At 45.7% G+C, this 18,745-nt stretch overlaps 2 long non-coding RNA genes across 2 annotated transcripts in view; both read right to left on the reverse strand.

Annotated features, from left to right (window-relative positions):
* Positions 1-25: 25 nt before the first annotated feature.
* The window catches only part of LOC309865476, an 81,450-nt gene continuing 62,730 nt past the window's right edge, over positions 26-18,745 (reverse strand). The window contains exon 2 of the long non-coding RNA XR_014312123.1: positions 26-309. This is a non-coding gene — a long non-coding RNA (uncharacterized lncRNA). The remainder of the gene's footprint in view (positions 310-18,745) is intronic.
* On the reverse strand, positions 15,182-18,525 carry LOC309865471. Its single transcript, XR_014312117.1, has 3 exons — positions 17,928-18,525; positions 16,674-17,346; positions 15,182-16,393 (listed from the first exon to the last, which is right to left on the reverse strand). It is a non-coding gene; the product is annotated as an uncharacterized lncRNA (long non-coding RNA).

Genomic DNA, 18,745 nt, shown 5'->3' on the forward strand with positions numbered 1-18,745 from the left:
ACTCTTGCAATCCGTGAGGCATGATGGGGGGTGGGGTTTCTTTCAAAACTCATTCCAGAACAAATCCCATCAGAACCTTTAAGAGCATCCTTCATACGCAGTGTCATGAGCCCTGGTCCAGGACTCTCTGTGTTTCCACGACCTTATATGTTAATTCAGGATAACCACCTTTATGAAATCGTACCAAATGAAATAATGAGTTTAAAAGTACTCCATTTAATCCTCTATGACCCCCCAAAAAATTTTTAAAGACACACCAAACATACAGATAAGAAGAGTATAGATCATTAAAATGGCATCTGGAATGTGCTATAACGTTATAGAATATTATTTATATAAAACCCCTTGCCAGCAACACGATGTTTTCCAAATCTAGTGTCTTGAGATTTTCCTCTGGAGATTATCTTGTGGTGACATTGTGCTGATCTTAGAAAATATCAGAGTAGCTAAAATGACTGCACTAGGCCACTTAGGAAAGGATTTGGGTATCATTCAGATGTCTGTAAATAATCAAATTTAAATGACCAAAGCATGCCTCAAATACAAATGGCTAGTAACTATTGGGAATTAAACCCCCCAATTTGATAAATACTCCAGTGATACTTTCTCTTGAACTTTTATGCTCTTGCCTGTGCTATTTATAGTGACTCAGGGGACGTGTCTGCTGGGTTAAAACTAGGCAGAGTCCATGCAGACATCATCACTGAGACCCTGGCTTGGAAACCCCTCTACTTACAGAGGGTCAGATATGCCCGAGTCACACTCCCCTGGATATTTCCTTAGTGAGAAACACGTGAAAGGGTGGAAAGAGAGGCAAAGTGGAAATGGAAATCTGGACCCAGGAAACGGCTCTGAAGCTCTAAGGATGTTACTATTCCCCCAAACAAGGCTTTAGGGATGGCTCAGCGTCTCTAAGCTCCTCTCCCTTACCAGAGCGCCAGCATCCACTGAGGTGCCCCCTGGCATTCGAACCCACGCCTGCTGCCCCAGAGCCTCAACCCCTCCCTGCAATGCAGTTTTTTAACTTCAGATGTAAATGGGACTTTTTCCATGTTTTTTTTTAAAAGATGATTTTAGACTGAAGAGTAATAGGAAAGAAAGAGATTTCTAAAATGCAGTAACGAGACACGTTAACTTTACCTGTTGAAATAACATAATTCGCTTTCTCATTCTTAAAACATAAAGTTTTAGCTGGGTGCAGTGCACAAACAATGCATCTTGGAATATGGAAAAAATTAAATTAAATTTTTTTAAAAATTACATTTTAAACAACCACTAAGTTATTTCAACCCAAATCCAGTCACAACCTTCAGGAAGTCATGAGTCAGGAAGACAAGATTAGGTAAATGTCCCTCAAATCATTTTAACAGGCAATGGAAAAATGATCATATAGATTTCCTTGTGAAAGATGATCCAGTCTGGTCTAAAAGAAGGTTACTTTGATATTTAGTAAATCCTCCATTTTTGGGGGGGGGGGAATACTTATGGATAACATATCAAAAATAATATTTTAAAGGTATATTTAAAGTAGTTCACATGTATGTGAAATATATGTGCAATATTCTATATATGAAAGAGTCAGAATTGTAAGATTCTTATGTTAGATGGAAAGTAACTTTGCAATTACAGGAACAAAAATAGAATTTATCCTAGAGTGTTTCTATAGTGATTACCAGTAATTTATGACTGTGCCTATTTCCTTGTTTGTTATTCCTACCAGTAAACAGCTAGTATTTGAAGTAGTAATTATGTGCTAAATACTGCATTTTAAAGATGTGTCGTACTAAAAAGATCTGTGGATAGATCACTTTGCACTCACATAACCTGTAGACGCCACACTTTCCCGTACAACATCTCCTGTCAGGAAACCGACATTAATTATTTTAACATAAACTGTGGGAGAGGACAGTTACATTCTCTGCAGATCACTTGTATTTGCTTTTTAAAAATGATAGCTGCCTTTTTTTTTTTTTAAGTTATGTAGGTAAGATGGAATAGCAAATATTGAAAAACATAAGAAGCAAAAAACACCAGAAATCCAATGTGTTTCCCTCTAGCTCACTGCTGGGAACATTTTGCTGGCTGTATTTCAACACTGTTTCCCTGCAAAAATGGACTCATGCTATTTAAACCCTTTTTGCAGCTTGCTTTTTTCACTGGACCACATGCTATTCTCTGCATATAAATCTACCTGAGCAGTATCCTTCTTAATGATGTAACACTGTTTCATTTTCTTATTACATTTCTAAAGGGTCCCCTAGCTAAAGATGGTCAGAATGCAGGTTCCATTGCTATTTTTAAAAGGCTGGTAAGTCAAATGACTTGAACATCTTCCTGGTGAAACCAGCACCATCTGCACACCTGGGAAGGCAGAAGCACCGTGCCGGCTTTCTCCGCACGCCCTTTCTGTTCCGCTGCCCTTCCGTGCAGGATGGCCAGTGCAAATGAACCTGAGGTCTGAAGCAGCCAGCTTTGTGGACCCACTTCTAGACTCTGCTCCTGACTTCATGTTATCACAGTTCCCGTTCAGCACACGGAGACCTCAAGCATGCTTCAAAAGCCCAGGCGATAGAGAGAAAACAAGAGTGACAATCACATCTTATCTCCGAGCTGGCTTTTCACGGATCTGGAATAAACAGGAGCTGCATTTGCAAAGCGTTATTGACAGAAAAACGTTTGCAGGGAAGGGTCTGAAACCTTTTCTATCCTCATTCAGAAACAAGAAATTACCGTCCTAAAAATAAAGCGATTGGCTATTTTGAGCACAGATCGCAATCATTCTGAACATCAGGGATGGGAAAGTAGTAATTCAATTCCTAGTAATTTCTGGTAATTAATACATAAATTTCCTCTCTGTGCAATACAACGCAGTCCCTCAAGTAAATGCAATCTCTCATCTAAAATGCACATGACAACAATTCATGCTTTTTCCTTGCTTAAAAGGAACAGCAATGCTCGCTTGTTAAGTGGGAGAAAGAGCACGGAAGATTTTTACCCACTCCCCGAGTTGGCCTGTGTCTGTGATTCTCAAAGGGTGACCCCCTCCCCCGCACCCAACCAGTAGCACCAGCCGCACCTGGAAATTTGTAATAAATGCAAGTCCTTGGCCTCCCACCCCAGATCTTCTGGATCAGATGGTGGCGCCCAGTGTTCTGGGTCTGCTCAAATCTGCCAGGTGGTTCTGAGGTGTTTCTTCCCCCTTGTAGGCACAGGGAGCCTTTCCATGGAAGCTGCCCCCTCGCGTCAAGGAAGCCACTTTCCAGGAGACCCAAGAACCCCCGTCCCGGGGCTTGCATTCAGTATCTACCAAATCAGTTATGTTTCTCCTAAAGCCTATGAATGCCATTTGTCCTGGCTATTATATTTAATTTTTAATAGTTTCTATATTTTGAATGTGGGCTGTAAGGGAATAGATAAGACAGTTAAAAAAAAAAAATCTTCGAAGGCTCTACACTCACATCATTTGATAAAATTTACAGATTTCACCTTCCAGTTGAAACAACTAAAACTTCAGTTGTGGATAATGCATTATGGATGGGGTTTGTGTAAGAATTCTGTCCATGCCTTGGTGTTACATCAAAGTATCTTCAAATAAAAGTTTAGGCAAAGGTTTTAAGTTAAAGTAAACTACTTGGGGTATATAGACATTGTTTTTTAAGACTCCTCTCCAGTTAACTATTTTTTATTAACTCATAATCTCCCGGACTTGATTCTGTCCATTATATTTCAAAGGAATTTTATAACACAGCCCTTAATATACGGATCAAAATTATAAAAATATTTTCTTTTTAAAATCAATTCTCTCGGGGCACCTGAGTGGCTCAGCAGTCAGTTAAGTGTCCGACTCTTGGTTTCAGCTCAGGTCATGACCTCAGGGTTGTGAGAGGGAGCCCCGTGTCCGGCTCTGATCTCAGTGCAGAGTCTGCTTGAGACTCTCCCTCTCCTTCTGCCCCTCCCCCAATCACATGCATGCTCCCTCTCTTAAATAAATACATAACATCTCTAAAACCAAATAAATACATAAAATCCGTTCTCTCTCACATGCCACTCAAAATTGCTAAAAATACTTTTTATACCATGTAAGGGGATTTGCATGTCTAAAAAAAAAGTTGGAAGTTACTGCTGTTATTTATTTAATTAATCCCTGTTTCGGGAGGTTTTGGTTAGTTTCAATCTGTCAGTTTCATACATTATTGTAAATCATTCCGCGGCTAGCTTATCAGACTAAGTCTTCCATGTCTTCAATTTCATCCCCTTCGTTCTATGCAATGGAAATTTTCGTTTTGCCTCTTCTGTCTACCATTGCAGAGAACCTGACAATGCAGGAAACTGCTGTTTCCACAGATACCCCGGCAATGACTGACTGCTTGATTAGCTCAGACGGCTTAAGACCGTTTGTGCGATTTTCCAGGGAGGGACTGCTTCTCCCTTCATCTTTCCAAACTTGCTGAAATCCGTGCTGCTCGAATGCTGCACGTCCACCCTGGGAAACACATACAAGTCCTCATCAGCCCCAGCAGCGGAAGTAGAGAAGCTCATCTGGGCTTCAGTCCTCAACCCAAGGTGAGCAATCGCTGGCGGCACATCAGTTGCTAGAAAGACTGACCTCTCCCGGAAGACATCCTGGATCGCAAGAAGGAAGGAAGTGACACCCTGGAGAGACGGCCTTGGCAAAAACATTACATTTCATGAAATCTTGCCATTTGCGACGACGTGGATGGAACTAGAGGGTATCATGCTTAGCGAAATAAGTCAAGCAGAGAAAGACAACTATCATCTGATCTCCCTGATATGAGGAAGTGGAGATGCAACGTGGGGGGTGAAGGGGGTAGGAGAAGAATCAATGAAACAAGATGGGATTGGGAGGGAGACAAACCATAAGTGACTCTGAATCTCACAAAACAAACTGAGGGTTGCTGGGGGGAGGGAGAGGGGGGTGGGGTCATGGACATTGGGGAGGGTATGTGCTTTGGTGAAGTGTGTAAACCTGGTGATTCACAGACCTGTACCCCTGCGGATAAAAATATATTATACGTTTATAAAAAATAAAAAATTAAAAAAAACAAAAAAAACATTACATGTCACTCTTTCTAATATACAACTTGGAGGTTCAATATGGTCTGTCCAGTCATCAGCAATCTCGTGTCACTCTGTCTGATAAAGGCCTATAATTTCATAGGATCAAGGGGCACCGTGGGACCCGCACAGGCAATGCTCCCAACTCAGTGGGGGACACCAGGACCCTCACTGTGCCCCTCGGAAGCTCTGAACAGGCAGCCAGGGGGAGCCCTCCCTCAGGTGACTGCCATTTAACCTTCTCTCCAGTACATCCCAGTGACGCCAATAAGATCAATGAATACTTTTCAATATATTTTTTCTTTCTCTTTCCTCACCTGGTCTTTTTTTTTTTTTTTTTTTTTTAGAAACAGAGCGAGTGTGTGTGTGCATGCCCATTGGGGGAGGGGCCGAGAGAGAGGGAGGCAGGCGGACTCCCTGCTCATCATGGAGGCCAACATGGGGCTCAGTCTCCCAACCTTGAGATCACAGCCTGAGCCAAAATCAAGAGTCAGACACTCAACCCACTGAGCCACGCAGGGGTCCCCTTCTTCCCCTGGTCTTAAACTGAAAGTTTCAGAATGATTTTAGTTACTACTCCCTCCGATTCCCACTTTTTCTGAGATAACTTAGTACTTATTTAATATTGTTAAATTATCATACAGAACGCTCTTTGGTTTCAGGAGTCCGCAGCTGCGGTTCTACGCAGATCGTAAATGTCTCAAGTTTCATTGTCCATGATGGCCTCCCGCCATCTTCTTGCTTTATCTTCATGCCTGCTTGGGTTTGTGGTCTTCTCAGGGCATTTCCTTGAGAAAATGCCTCCTTTAGGGACACTTAAGAGATACTGTCTTTGAACTCACGCCCACCTTCAAGTTTCTTTGACATGGGACGTGGGATATTTTAGCTGGGTATAGGATGATGGCTTAGAGTCCCTTTCTCTCAGAAGCCTGTAGATCTGACTCTATTGTCCTTCATCTTCTCCCTTTACTGGTCTAAGGCCAGTCTGATTATTTTTCTTTGGAAAGTGATTTGGTCTTTTTGCTCGAAGGTTTTATGATTTTTCCCTATTATTTTTGAATTCAAGACTTGTATTGGGATTTTTCCTAAATCTGTGTCTTTTCTCATATAGGCAGTCTGGAAATCAGTATGCCCTTTCAATCTATAGGCACTGATATCTATTTCACTTTCAAAAATATTCTTTTATTATGTTTTAAAGGATTACCTCTCTATTTAGAGCTCCATTACAGAATTAGGTGTTTAAGGCTGTTTTCCAAGTCTTATGTGATTCCTCCCCTACCTCCACCTTGGTCACTGAGATATTTTCTTGGACTTGTAAGTCTACTAGTTTGGGTCTCAACAGCAAACTTCTCCCATTTATCTTTGTAATTGCTTAATTGGTAAATTATATTTCTTACTGTCAGCAATTCTTGTCCCTGTTGCCGATGACTCCTTTAATGTAATGTTATTTTCTTCTCTACAAAATTCTCCTCCAGCAGCTTCATTTCCTTGGGCATGTATTCTATTTGTTACAACTTGTCATTCTGTCTTCGACTGCAGACCTTCCTTAGGTGGGATTTGCTGTTGTTGGATGTCTGATTGGAGCACCCAGGTAAGATTATTTAAATACCTGGGGAGGCAGTAGTGATGGGAAGAGGGAAGCAAACCAGTCTCCATTCCAGGGAGTTCACGAGGAGAAGTCAGGCCACCAGCTCTCAATGATGTACATGGGGGATAGTTCCCTGATGTTGGTCTCCATGGACTTTACCAATCTCACTGGCATAAAGGGCTTAGCTAGCCTTGTTAACTACTTAGCCTTATGGAAGTCCAGTAGCCAGACACACGTCGTCAGGGCACATGGTGACTTTCACCAGCGGCTCCCTTTGACTCTAAAAGCTACATTCTTCCTAATATCCACCATTGTCAAACCTGAGCTCCCTAAAACTGGTCTCCAGGCAATCATCCCGCTGTAAGACAAAGCTGTATGCTGATTCTCTCTGCTGGAGTCCAACTAAACCTAAGACCTTGCTTTCCTCCAGCTTTCTATAGACTCCAGGATCTAATTTAGGAGACCCATAGAGATGGGAGCTGGAATAAAGGGACAGAAATGGCCACATTTAGGTGGCTCTGTTCCCCAAACGCTTCTGTATTCTCTGAGAGGGCTGATACGTATTTTTGTATTCATTTTCTTATTCTTTGATAAGAGAATCTCTCACCCACAAATGTATTTTGAATTTTCCCAAATGCTTCTTTAATGTATGTCAGCATGGATATGTTGTTTCTCTCCTTGGCCCTATTGATGGAATGAATTCTACTAGCATCCTTGCCAATACCAAACAACATTGCCACTCTCGGAGCAAACCGCTAGACAAGTCATTTTATCAGGTAACATGCTTTCCCCTAAGAGTTATAAATAGCCAAACTAGCACCAATTAAGCAATAAAGAAATGTATCAAGGTATCTTGCAAAATTGTCATACACTATCATAACCAAGACATTACATTTGGCCCAAGGATCCTTCATATTGTCCTTAAATTTTTTAAAAATTTTTAATTATGGCAAAAAAAAAAACACACATAACTTAAACCTTACCATCTTAACATTTTTTGAGCGTACACCTTTGTATTTTAAATATATGCCCATTGTTATACAACAAGCTTTACAGTTGAGTGCTACTTCTTACTCCGATCTTTGGCAAATATTAAATGTTTGCTCTTCACCTGGACCTGTACTAGGCTCAGTGGTAGGGTGGCCATGTCACTGGTAATACTTAAATGGAGTATCCAATTACAGAAAATTTTAATGAGCTGGGGTGGGGGAGTGGAAAGAAATACATGTAGACATGGAAAAACACAATGGACAGTATATTCCTCCAAAAGCCAAATTATAGAAGAGACAATTCTTCTGTCTTATTCCTGCTTCCTTTTCTTTTAACCCTTTGGGTGCCTGTTGGTTTGTCTTCCCCAAACTGGGCTTCCTTCTTATGTCTTCTACTTCTTCTCTAGTTACTTCAGAAAGCTATATTTGCGAACTAATTACCTCCGGTGAAATGCCAAAGTTATTATCTATTTATTCACAGTGCACTGAGAACTTTTCTATTTTTCTCCACCTGCCATGAAATGTATTAAAACCCCACGGAGGACTGTCCCCGGAGGCGTCATCCTTAGAGTTACTTGTTTGGGCCTGTGTCCAGCAGGTGGCGCTAAAGGATAATTAATCGAAGTCAATTCGCATCTCAGACTAAGCACCTGCTGGGTTTTACAGCGTTTTGAGTCACTCTGCTTGGTTACATAATAACCAAAATTCTGCATAGTCTATCCCTCGATTCTCTTAGCTCGTGGGTCACTATTACACTTTCCAGCACTCTTCTTGTCTCCACCGGTGGCGATTTCAAATATCTGCGTGGCTGTCCTCACAGCTCTACTTCTCAGTTCCTTGACTTACTCATATTCCTGATCTCTTCCCGCTACACAGCCCAGGATGTAGGTTTTCCTTTGGGATTCTTTTCTTCCCTACCTACATCACCTGTGGTGATCTCCAGTCTGGTGGCTTCAAATCACCATTTACATGCGGGTGACTGACGACTTTGTATCCAACTCAGCAGCTTCCCTAAGACCAGGTTCCATCAGTAGCTCAAACTCACGTGTTCCAAACGGAGCCCTCTCTAGGCTCCTCTCACCGCCCTTCCCATCTCAGTGAAGGGCCGCTCCACCTCCAAGGCTTGGACCCCAAACCCTGGCGTCATGGTTGACTTCTCTCCTTCCCTTCCATCTTCTGTCCTGTCCTTCCGCACACCCTGTCGGTGAGTATGGCCCTGTCTCAGCACCTGTGCACCACGATCCTGTCCAAGCCACACCTACCTCTCCCTGGCACCCTGGTCTCGGGCTTCTCATTCATCCTCGTGCTTCTGCCCTGTCTCCCTCCTGCCTACACAGAAGACAGGAGCCAGAGTGACCCTGTTAAAGCACAAAAAAGAGAGCCCATCTTTTTTCTAAGCTTCCCATCGCACACCCAATAAAAGGCTAAATTATTACAATGGCCTGCGAGGCCATATAGGAGAAGGCTTCCACCCCATCCTACGCTCTCTGGACCTCATCTTCTGGACTCTTCCCACTCACTCTGCTGCGGCCTCACTAGTACCTCCCCATTCCCCAGCACTCCAGGCGTGTCCGCATCTTGGCCTGGGAGGCTCCTTCCCAGGAGTGCAGCAGGACCAAGCCTCTACCGCCTCCGGGCCAAAGAGCTCTTCCCTGACCCCCTCACGGAAAACCACAGGCTGTCAGCTCTACTGATCCTCTAACCTGTTCCCGCCTTTCTTCTTCTCCATGGTGATTTACACACACACCCCATACACATACAGATACACTTTCGAGTTGGGAGTATCCCCAGGGCCAACCCGAGCGCCTGGCCCAGAATCAGCCCACAATACCAACGTGTCCAATGACCGATAAACAAAAGATGACTCTGCCTCGCATGAGAGATTGAATCCCAGAATATTTCTGGGCACACAAATAACAGCCACCACTCGTGATGGATAGTACTTTGCCCTTCCCAAGTACGAGCTCAGGCAGATCTCCAAGTCCTTGGTCAAGGTTTTACTGAAAGGAGAGATTAAAACTCAGAGCAAACCAGCTCACATGTCTTTGCAAATCATTTACCAGCCTATGCTCTGCCAACAATTCCCTTTCCTCCAGCTAGCTGCTATCTGAAGGTCTAACTCCTAATGGCATAAATTCTGCAAGGCCGAATACGATGGCGTGTTTTATAAAACACCAGCCGGTGACAGAAAAAATTCTCACCCTTAAAACCATTTATAAAAGTAGGGTTTCCCCAGCCTAGCCTATGTTTTAGAAATCTGAGAATAGATGAGTATAATTTTTTTTTTAATGACACTAATTTCTTCTGTGGCTGCTTCAGTATCTTTAATCCCCAAGATATGTGCATTAATATTAATAAAAGGGAGAACCTTGGGTCTCTATCTTCCAAATTACAGCATTTCTTATATTTCAAATGGGAAGAGTGTTACCAAGTCATTTCTCTGGCATTTTAAACAGCAGTTAAATTGCTCAACCGCGTAAGACCACACCCAAACTCTCTTTAGCGCCAATCAGATTTAAAATGCTAAGGCCTTTCTTGGGACGCCTGGGTGGCTCAGTTGGTTAAAATGCTAAGGCCTTTCTGGAGGGGCACAGGAAGGATTGGGGAAAGTGGCATTAATTCCTATGGAGAGCAGACAATGGTCTAAGGGAATTCTTTCTGGAAATCTGCATACTTTCCATAGTGTCCAGGCTTGAAAATGTTTTCTAGGCCCCTCTAGCTGATTTGCCCAACCCCCATCTAATGAGCAAACCTGTCTTTTCATTGTAACTGTTTCTAGGACTTAAGGGGAAAGTCAACCAACTCTTTGCTTTCATCGTTTGCTCTTGACTGTCTAGTCTTTCATGCAGCAAGTGTTCATTTAGTGTGTATTTTGTGCTGACCACTGAGCTAGGTCTCAGGGATATGTAGACAACGAGGATAAAGAGAATAAATTGAGCTTGTTTTTTCTAGGGGCTTACAAGGCAGTAGAGAAATGTGCCAACAGATCATCAGAACGCAATGTGATGCATTGCAAATCCGGGCACAGAGGAGAGAAGAGAGAAATTGTGTTACTGAAGGGCTCTGCAATGGCTTCATGGAGAAAGTGACATTTAAGCAGCATCTTGACGGATGAGTGGGAGTCTGACCCAATATAGAAGCAGGAGGGAAGGACTCCAGGCAGAGGATGGGATATGCAAAATCTGGAAGTGTGAAAGTCCCAGGCACAGTGGTGGTAGAAGAGAGAAATGTTGGCTGTGCCTGAACGAGAGCCAGTAGAGAGAGAGACGTCCCGGAAAATCTTAAGTGTCTGCGTTCCCTGCTTGACGGTTGGGTTTTATCCTGTAAATGCCGAAAGGTTCCCGGAGATGGCCGAGCACACCGATCTGTTGTAGGGTTATTGCTGGGGCACAATGCTTCCCAAGGCGTGGGCCACACAGGCAGCAACGGCCTCACCTGGGAACGGGATAAAAATCCAGATTCTGAGTCAGAATTCAGATTTTCTGGCCAGGGGGCTTGGGACTTTGTGTTGTATCAGGACATCCACATTCAGATTTGAGATGCAGAGTCCTAGGAACAGTTTGGAAGCTGAACCAGGGGCGGGGGGCAGTGGAGGGCGGGCGGAGAAGCTGCATAGATTGTTCCAAATAGCTCAGTCTGGAAAAGAGCAAAAAAAGCCAGGGGCGTGAGTTTAAGTGGGACCAAATGCCCTAGAAAGACTCTTCTGAAACCTCATGGTTATAGGATATAAGACTATCTTCAGGTATCCAGTTCTCAAATCTCACCACTGACCAAAATTATCTGAGTGGCTTTTTAAAAAATTATCTCTTCCAGGCCCTACTTTTGACTTAGCAAACATGAGCAGTAGCCTGCTTTGGGTTTTTCTTCTGCTGCTGTTCTTATATCTTTCTTTGTGTTTTGCCTTTTCTGCACATGGAATCTTCCCTCTGGCTAAAGTTGTCCAACGACCTGCACTTTGTGGCGATCTCTCATTGTCTGCGCCGCTAACTTAAAATACTGATTCTCCACATAGGGAACTGATTTTTCCCAAGGAAGATCGCGAAGCGCTATCATTCCGATTTGCCCAATAAATGGTTGGTTGTGTTCACGAGGCTGTATTTATCGAGGCAAAAAATATATATGGACACACTAGAAAAATCGTTTTAAAATGAGGCAACAAAGGCTGCTCCCTTGCTCTTAAATTTAAACCCATTGCGCTCTCCCTCCCTGCGGGTTCCGCAGCGTCGCCTATATCTCCACTAGGTGGCGCTCTGGACAAATGCATGAGCTGCGCGCTCCCCAGAAGCTCCTGGGGTCTGGGTCTAAAGCAATCCGAGTAACACGGAGGACATGGGGAGACGGAGAGGAGAAGGGAGCTGGGGGAAATCAGAGGGGAGACAAAGCATGAGAGACTGTGGACTCTGAGAAACAAACTGCGGGTTTTGGAGGGGAGCGGGGTGGGGGATTGGGGGAGCCTGGTGGTGGGTATTAAGGAGGGCACGGAGTGCATGGAGCCCTGGGTGTGGTGCTTAAATAATGAATTTTGGAACACTGAAAAAAAATTTAATTTAATTTAATTTTTAAAAAAATAAAGCAATCCGCAGTAGTTTTCATAAGAAAACCTAATTTTGCTAATTGAGAAATAAAGTTAGGCTCCCTTGAACAGTATTAATAATTACCAGTCCAGGGGCACCTGGGTGGCTCAGTGGGTTAAAGCCTCTGCCTTCTGCACGGGTCATGATCCCAGGGTCCTGGGATGGAGTCCCACATCGGGCTTTCTGCTCGGCGGGGAGCCTGCTTCCCCCTCTCTCTCTGCCCGTCTCTCTGTCTACTTGTGATCTCTCTCTCTCTCTGTCAAATAAGTAAAGTCTTTAAAAAAAAAATAATTACCAGTCCAAGTGTTGTTTAGAGTTTTTTTAAATCTACCTTGTTATTTTATTGAGTTCTGGAGCATTCCGCCCCCCTACCGGCCTCCCCCCACTATCAAGACAGTTATAGGCTTTAAAACGGTGTTACAGGCTTCAACTTACAGACATTTAGTCCCTGACTTTTCTATCAGAGCCAATAATGACGTATGGTCCCCATTGTCTCTATATGAAGACCCAAACACACACCAGACTTCAAAGAATTGGATTTATTTTTACGGGGTAAAGCATCGGAATGTTATCTGAGACAGAATTAAATGGCAAGCGCTCCCGAAATAGAAATAGGACTGTCCTTGGCCGTGGGCCGGCGGTTGAGTCCGCAGCTAGAATAAGACACGGTATCCAGCAGAAGACAGGCCCGGCGGGAGCTCCACTCAGCGGTTGTGCAACAACTCGGGAAGTTATCAGTTTCCAGGGGCAGCCGGCCACGGCCATTCCTGTCAGCTCTTCTGGAAAGGGCGGGATTCCGGAGTGCCCAGGAGGCCCAAATGCCAAACTGTATCCCACGTTCGTCCTCATTTTTCCACAGGTGCTGCCTCACGGGCTTCTCTTTCCGACATTTGTGTTGACAGAGATGGACCATCGGAATGAGTCTGGGCTCTTCTGCTGCAAAGCTAAGCTCCCTACCCCGAGCCAGAGAAGGCCAAAAACACGTGTCGCTCCCTTCTAGCACCGGGAGAAGGGTTACCCCTGGAAAACCGGATATTACCGAGCCCAGAAGACAACGGTAATATATCAGCCTTCCGCTGGCTGTGGCCGCGGGCCTGGCGGTCCTCGGTCCTGCCTTGGCAGACATGACGCACTTGACACTCAGAGCAGTTTCTTGGATGAGGATCTTGGTGCCTGAGGGCTTACAGGGCGCTATTTCTGATCGACACTTGACTCTCTGTTCCGCCGCCCTCCAGGGACCGGGCCAGCCGTGGGAGAGGATTAGCCAACACCCTTGTTTCAAAAAGTGTCCCTCAGTCTGCCGCTGGTGCTTTGACACAAACACTGCTGCCTCTTTCTAAGACACATTCTCCAAAGAACAGGGGGTCCTTGGAATGAGCGCACAGGGAAGTAGGGGTGGAGGAACCACCGATGGGGCGTCTGGACACTTAGGGGCACATAGGACCGAGGACACTCCGTATCAGGTGGTGTGCGAGGCCGTGTCTCCCGTGTCAGGCCAGCCAACAGGAAATGACCTTGTGCTCCTGGGAAAACAGGAGAGAGAAACTTAGTTTAAGTGATGCCACTAGCAGTAAGGCTGACACGAGTGCGGCTCTTCCTCAAGGGCCATCTCCCCGCCTTGTGCTGGGGGCATGCAGGGGACCAGGGGGAGAGACAGGGACTGCCCAGAAAAGGGGGTGAGATCAGGGTACCCTTGGGACCAAACAGAAGTCTTGCCAAGTAATCCCGTGCCTTGAATACTCAAACCAGCACTGCGTAGAATTACCTCAACTCTGCGATGAGCTGAGAAAATCAAAATTTTGAAGTGTCCAGTATTCTAGTCCACTTCGTCTAGATCTGGAGCCAAGACTGTTGCCCCAAGTCTCACGCTCTGCGCTGTATCCCAGCAAGAGATGGGCTTTCTGCTTAGTCTCCTGGCCTTTGTCCTCTTCCTTCAAAGGGGGTGAAGGAATATTCCCGGAGGAATTTGCTAGCTACTCCGAGAAACCAGGAATGTGCAATGCACAGGATAAGGGAAGAATTTTGCTTCATTCGATGATGGTTCAGTGCAACAAAGCTGAGCCTAGGGGAAAAATCTGGGCTGTTTTTCTGTTGCAGCCAAGACCTGTCTTTTTAAAGGAAGGTGACACCTACTGCTGATGCTCTTATTTTTTTAAATATGGGGACATGGCCCAGAGCTGCTTTTATCAACTGCCCTTTTAATTTTTTTTTAAGATTTTATGTATTTATTTGAGAGAGAGAGAGAGAGACAGAGAGAGAGAGCATGAGTGGGGGGAGGGAGAGAGGGATAAGCAGGCTTATCGTTAAGCAGTGAACCTGATGCAGGACTTGATCCCAGGACCCTGGGATCATGACCTGAGCCGAAGGCAGACACTTAACCGACTGAGCCACCCAGGCATCCCTCAACTGCCCCTTTTAGGTCTCAGCTTTAGTTCCTCAACAAATGAAATGGAGAAGAGTTTTTCTCACTAGACACAAGATCACGGTGTTTGTTAAACCTTATATCCACAGCACTAAATACTCTTCACACCATAGCACTTAACACAGAGTTTTAAACAATATCTGACCCATTTTAATAAACTTGGCATAGCCGAATTTTTTGCCAGAATAGATGTTTTTTTTTATTTTTTTTTTAAAGATTTTTATTTATTTATTTGACAGAGAGAGATCACAAGTAGGCAGAGAGGCTGGCAGAGAAAGAGGAGGAAGCAGGCTCCCTGCTGAGCAGAGAGCCCGATGCGGGGCTCGATCCCAGGACCCTGGGATCATGACCTGAGCCGAAGGCAGAGGCTTTAACCTGCTGAGCCACCCAGGCACCCCCGGAATAGATGTTTTCACCTGTCCCAGAAAGGTTCTGTCAAAGGAAATCAACAACATAGGATTCCAAGCATCATTTCTTCAACAAGAGACACGTGCACAGCAAGGCCATCGTGAATTGCATTACCTAAAAGAAGAGGTGACTTAGCTTCGATGACCTCAGTATGGGTTCATGAACTGTCCAGAGGAAGGGGCTTTCCAGACACCTGTGGCCCTTGGATCCGGGAGTGATGGTCTTGCCCAGGCTGGTCCAGTCCCAGCCCTGCCTTGGCATTTTATTTAACTGGGAGACCACGAGGGTGAGTCAGTCCTGCTCCGGCTGGGACCTCAGCAGGATCTCAGATGTGAGCCCTCGTGTGGGGATTATGAGCTCGACCAGGAGACAGAAGCAGAGACCCAGCACGAATCCTTGTGGTGGCTCAAGGCTCTCCTGTTCCTTCCTGGAGTCGAACCCCCTTTCCCCGTCTGGCTATTGGTTTCCTCTGATTATGTAAGAAACCCCAGGATCCTATTAAATCCCTTTTTGTGCTTTCAGCTAGTTTGAATGGATGTTTTATCATAGGCAAAGAAAAAAAAAGAAAGAAAGAAAAACAACACACGACTAACATATACCATCAAACTGAAAATAGATGAACTTTTTGTCTCGAGAAATTTTAGGGCTATGTCAGAATTTTAACTTCTTGATAGAAAGAGGCCAGCTTCTTTGATTAGAGCTGCCAAATGGTTGCTACCTTAAAAGGGCCCGGTGAGATCTGAGCAGGATACAAGGAATCAGAGGACAGCTCTGTAGTGCATCAGACATTTACATAAAAGGAAAGCATTCGGCCCATCTGCATAGGAACACCCGCTTGGCTGTTGGAAAATGCTAATAAGAATCCAACACTTCACCCTTGGGCTTGCACACTGCCTAAAAAGACGCTGCATCGAGGAAGCTGGGAGACGGAGCCCTTGTCTGTAGAGATGGCGTTTTTAAATAGTGCTCAGTGGAGAGGTTGCGGGGATCTAATCAGGTTCGAGTCGTGTTAATAACTAACAAAAGCACTTAGGCAAGTGGAGACTGACATTGGCAGGAGTGAAGGCCACTAGTCGTTTCTTTTCTGGACAAAACTCTCAAACACCAGTCTATTGCATTTGAGACCCTGTAAACTCCATCCCTGTGATGCTGTCTCCGGTAGAATCGGGTCCCTCTGTAGGGAGGAGCCAACAGGCAGGGGAGAAGGGGCAGGCTGTCTCCAGCTGGACAGCAGGTCGGAGGGGCGGGAGAGAGCTCCACACCGTAGGGTGGCATCTGCAGAGGCACCTTCTGCCCCCTCGGGCCAGATTTTCTGCAAGGAGAGGCCGAGTCTCACCTGACAAGAGAAGAGAGGAAGGGTCAGTTCTAGAAAAAAGACTTAACTTTGCTGCTCATTCCATCTCCTTTCCAGCACCATCGAGGTGCCCCCACCCCCACTCTTGCAACACCTGTGCGGTGGTTGAATAGTGTCCCACAGCCAATCCACGGCCAACCAGAACCTCAGAATGTGCCCTCGTTTGGAAATAGGGTCTTTGCAGATGGGATTCGTTAAGAATCTTGAGATAAAACCATCCTGGACTTAGAGTGGAACCTAAATGCCATGACTGGTTTCTTACCAGAAGAGAGGACACAGAGACACCCACGGGGAAGGAGGCCATGTGAACAGGGAGGTGGACATGGGAACGGCGTAGCCACAAGCCAGGGGCCCCCAGAAGCTAGAAGGAGCCAGGAAGGATTCTTCCCTAGAGCCTCAAGGAGGAACATGGCCCTGATGACACCCTGATCTTGGACTTCTGGCTTCCAGAGCTGTGAACAAATTCATGTCTACTGTTTGAAGTCACCAAGTTTGCGGTCACGTGTTACAGCAACCACCGAACCCTAGTGCAGTCTAGAAGCTTGTTAGGCATCCCTCCCCATGCCAAGTACGCCAAAACACCCACACAGACCTCCCTTCTCCTACACACCTTCTTCTCTCCCCACCATGCCTCATCTCTGCTCTCCACTGGCTCGTCCTAACATCAAAGTCCCCATTTCCTAAACGTGGCTCATGTCGGTTAAAAGTTCAAAGACAATCAATTAAATTGCATTCATTCTTATCTGAATAGATGATACCACCATTTGTCCAAAAACATTTCCACTTTAAGAATCCTCATGGACGAGTCTTTAACGAGTAGAATTTCCTGTATGAGAAGAGCGTTGGAAGAGTAGACAGACGCACTTCCATTCTGAAGAAGAAAGGTCCACCCCTGGGGTTCTCTTGGTTGAGCGTTCAGGGGGCTTTAGGGGGACCTGAGAGCGGGAACCGGGATCATGTCAAGCACGCGTCTCTAATCTTGGCTGTATGTATCCCACCGCCGTCTTCCCAGCCCCAACCCCAACCCCACAGAGACAGGAGAGCTCAAACAGAACCTAGAGACTGTCTCATTCAAAGCCCCCATTTTGTCAATCAGGAAACACGCTTACGAGTGGTGGGATCAAGACAAGAACCAAGGTCCCTTCTATGCTAAAGACGGTCACTGCCATTTGCGGAGTGATTACCATGTGCCAAGCACTATGCTGGGTACTTTGGGAAGGCATCTCAGTGACCCTTCTCTCTCTGGTCTCTCTTCCTCGGTCTCCTTCACTCAGAAAATTTCTGGCCTTTTCTACCCTTGCTCTTCCCTACAGGTTGGCCGCTCTGGTGAGGGCACGCAGCAGGGTGGGATCCCTAGAGTTCTCAGTGTTCTGGGAAGGCTTGGAAGCCCTTCCAGGAGCCCAAAGAGTAGCATCCTCTTGTGGAACATCTGCAGGAGATCCTCCTCTTGCCAACATGACCCCCCTCTCACTCCCCTGCCCTCCACCTCATTGTCCCCGGCCCCTGACCCACCCACATGAGGGCAAAGCTTCAGGATTGTGCTGCTGTCCACCAAAGCCTTGGCCTTTCTTCCTGCCTTACTCCAGACCCATTGGGCACCTAGACTGAGGATGGTCAAAGAGAGGGAGGAAAGGGAAGGAAGAACAAGAAGAAATCTCCACCTCCGGCAGTTACTAGCCTTACAGCTTCTCTCACAAGAGAGGAATCTGAAGTTGAGGAGCTTCATGGAGACACGGGAGGCCATGAGGCCACCTTCAAACCCAGACCCGTTGTTATCTGCCCACCACGTTTGTTCTCTGGAGAGTTGAAGCATGACTTCCCAGGGAGTTTGGGTGTCTCCTATGGACCCTGGGAGCCACCTCAGCCTCAGTCATGCCCATATCAGGACCCAGCAGAGGACAGGGGTTAATTTTAGAAGTGGGGTGAGCTCTGAGGAGCTGAAGAGTCAACATGGCTTATGTGTCCCTCTGTTGATGCCCACAGCCCCATCCGCATGGCTCAGTCTCCATCATGTATGACTTGGAGGTTCAGCTGTCTGTGTAGCCTATGTTGTCCAGGACACACTGGCCTGAGCGAATGCAACGCTGAAAGCAATAATTAATATATTTCTCTGGGGCACCTAGGTGGCTCACTCTGTTGAGCATCTGACTCTTGATTTCAGCGCAGGTCATGATCTCAGGGTCGTGGGATCGAGCCAGCATTGGGATCTGCACTCAGCAGGGAGTTTGCTTCTCTCCCTCTACTTCCCCCCCACCCTCTCTCTAATAATGAATAAATAAATATTTAACAAATTTCTATGGCTCTGCAGTCCCCTCTTTCCCAGGACCTCTTGAT

This window comes from Mustela nivalis (assembly GCF_964662115.1).
Source record: "Mustela nivalis genome assembly, chromosome: 5".
NCBI lineage: Eukaryota > Metazoa > Chordata > Mammalia > Carnivora > Mustelidae > Mustela > Mustela nivalis.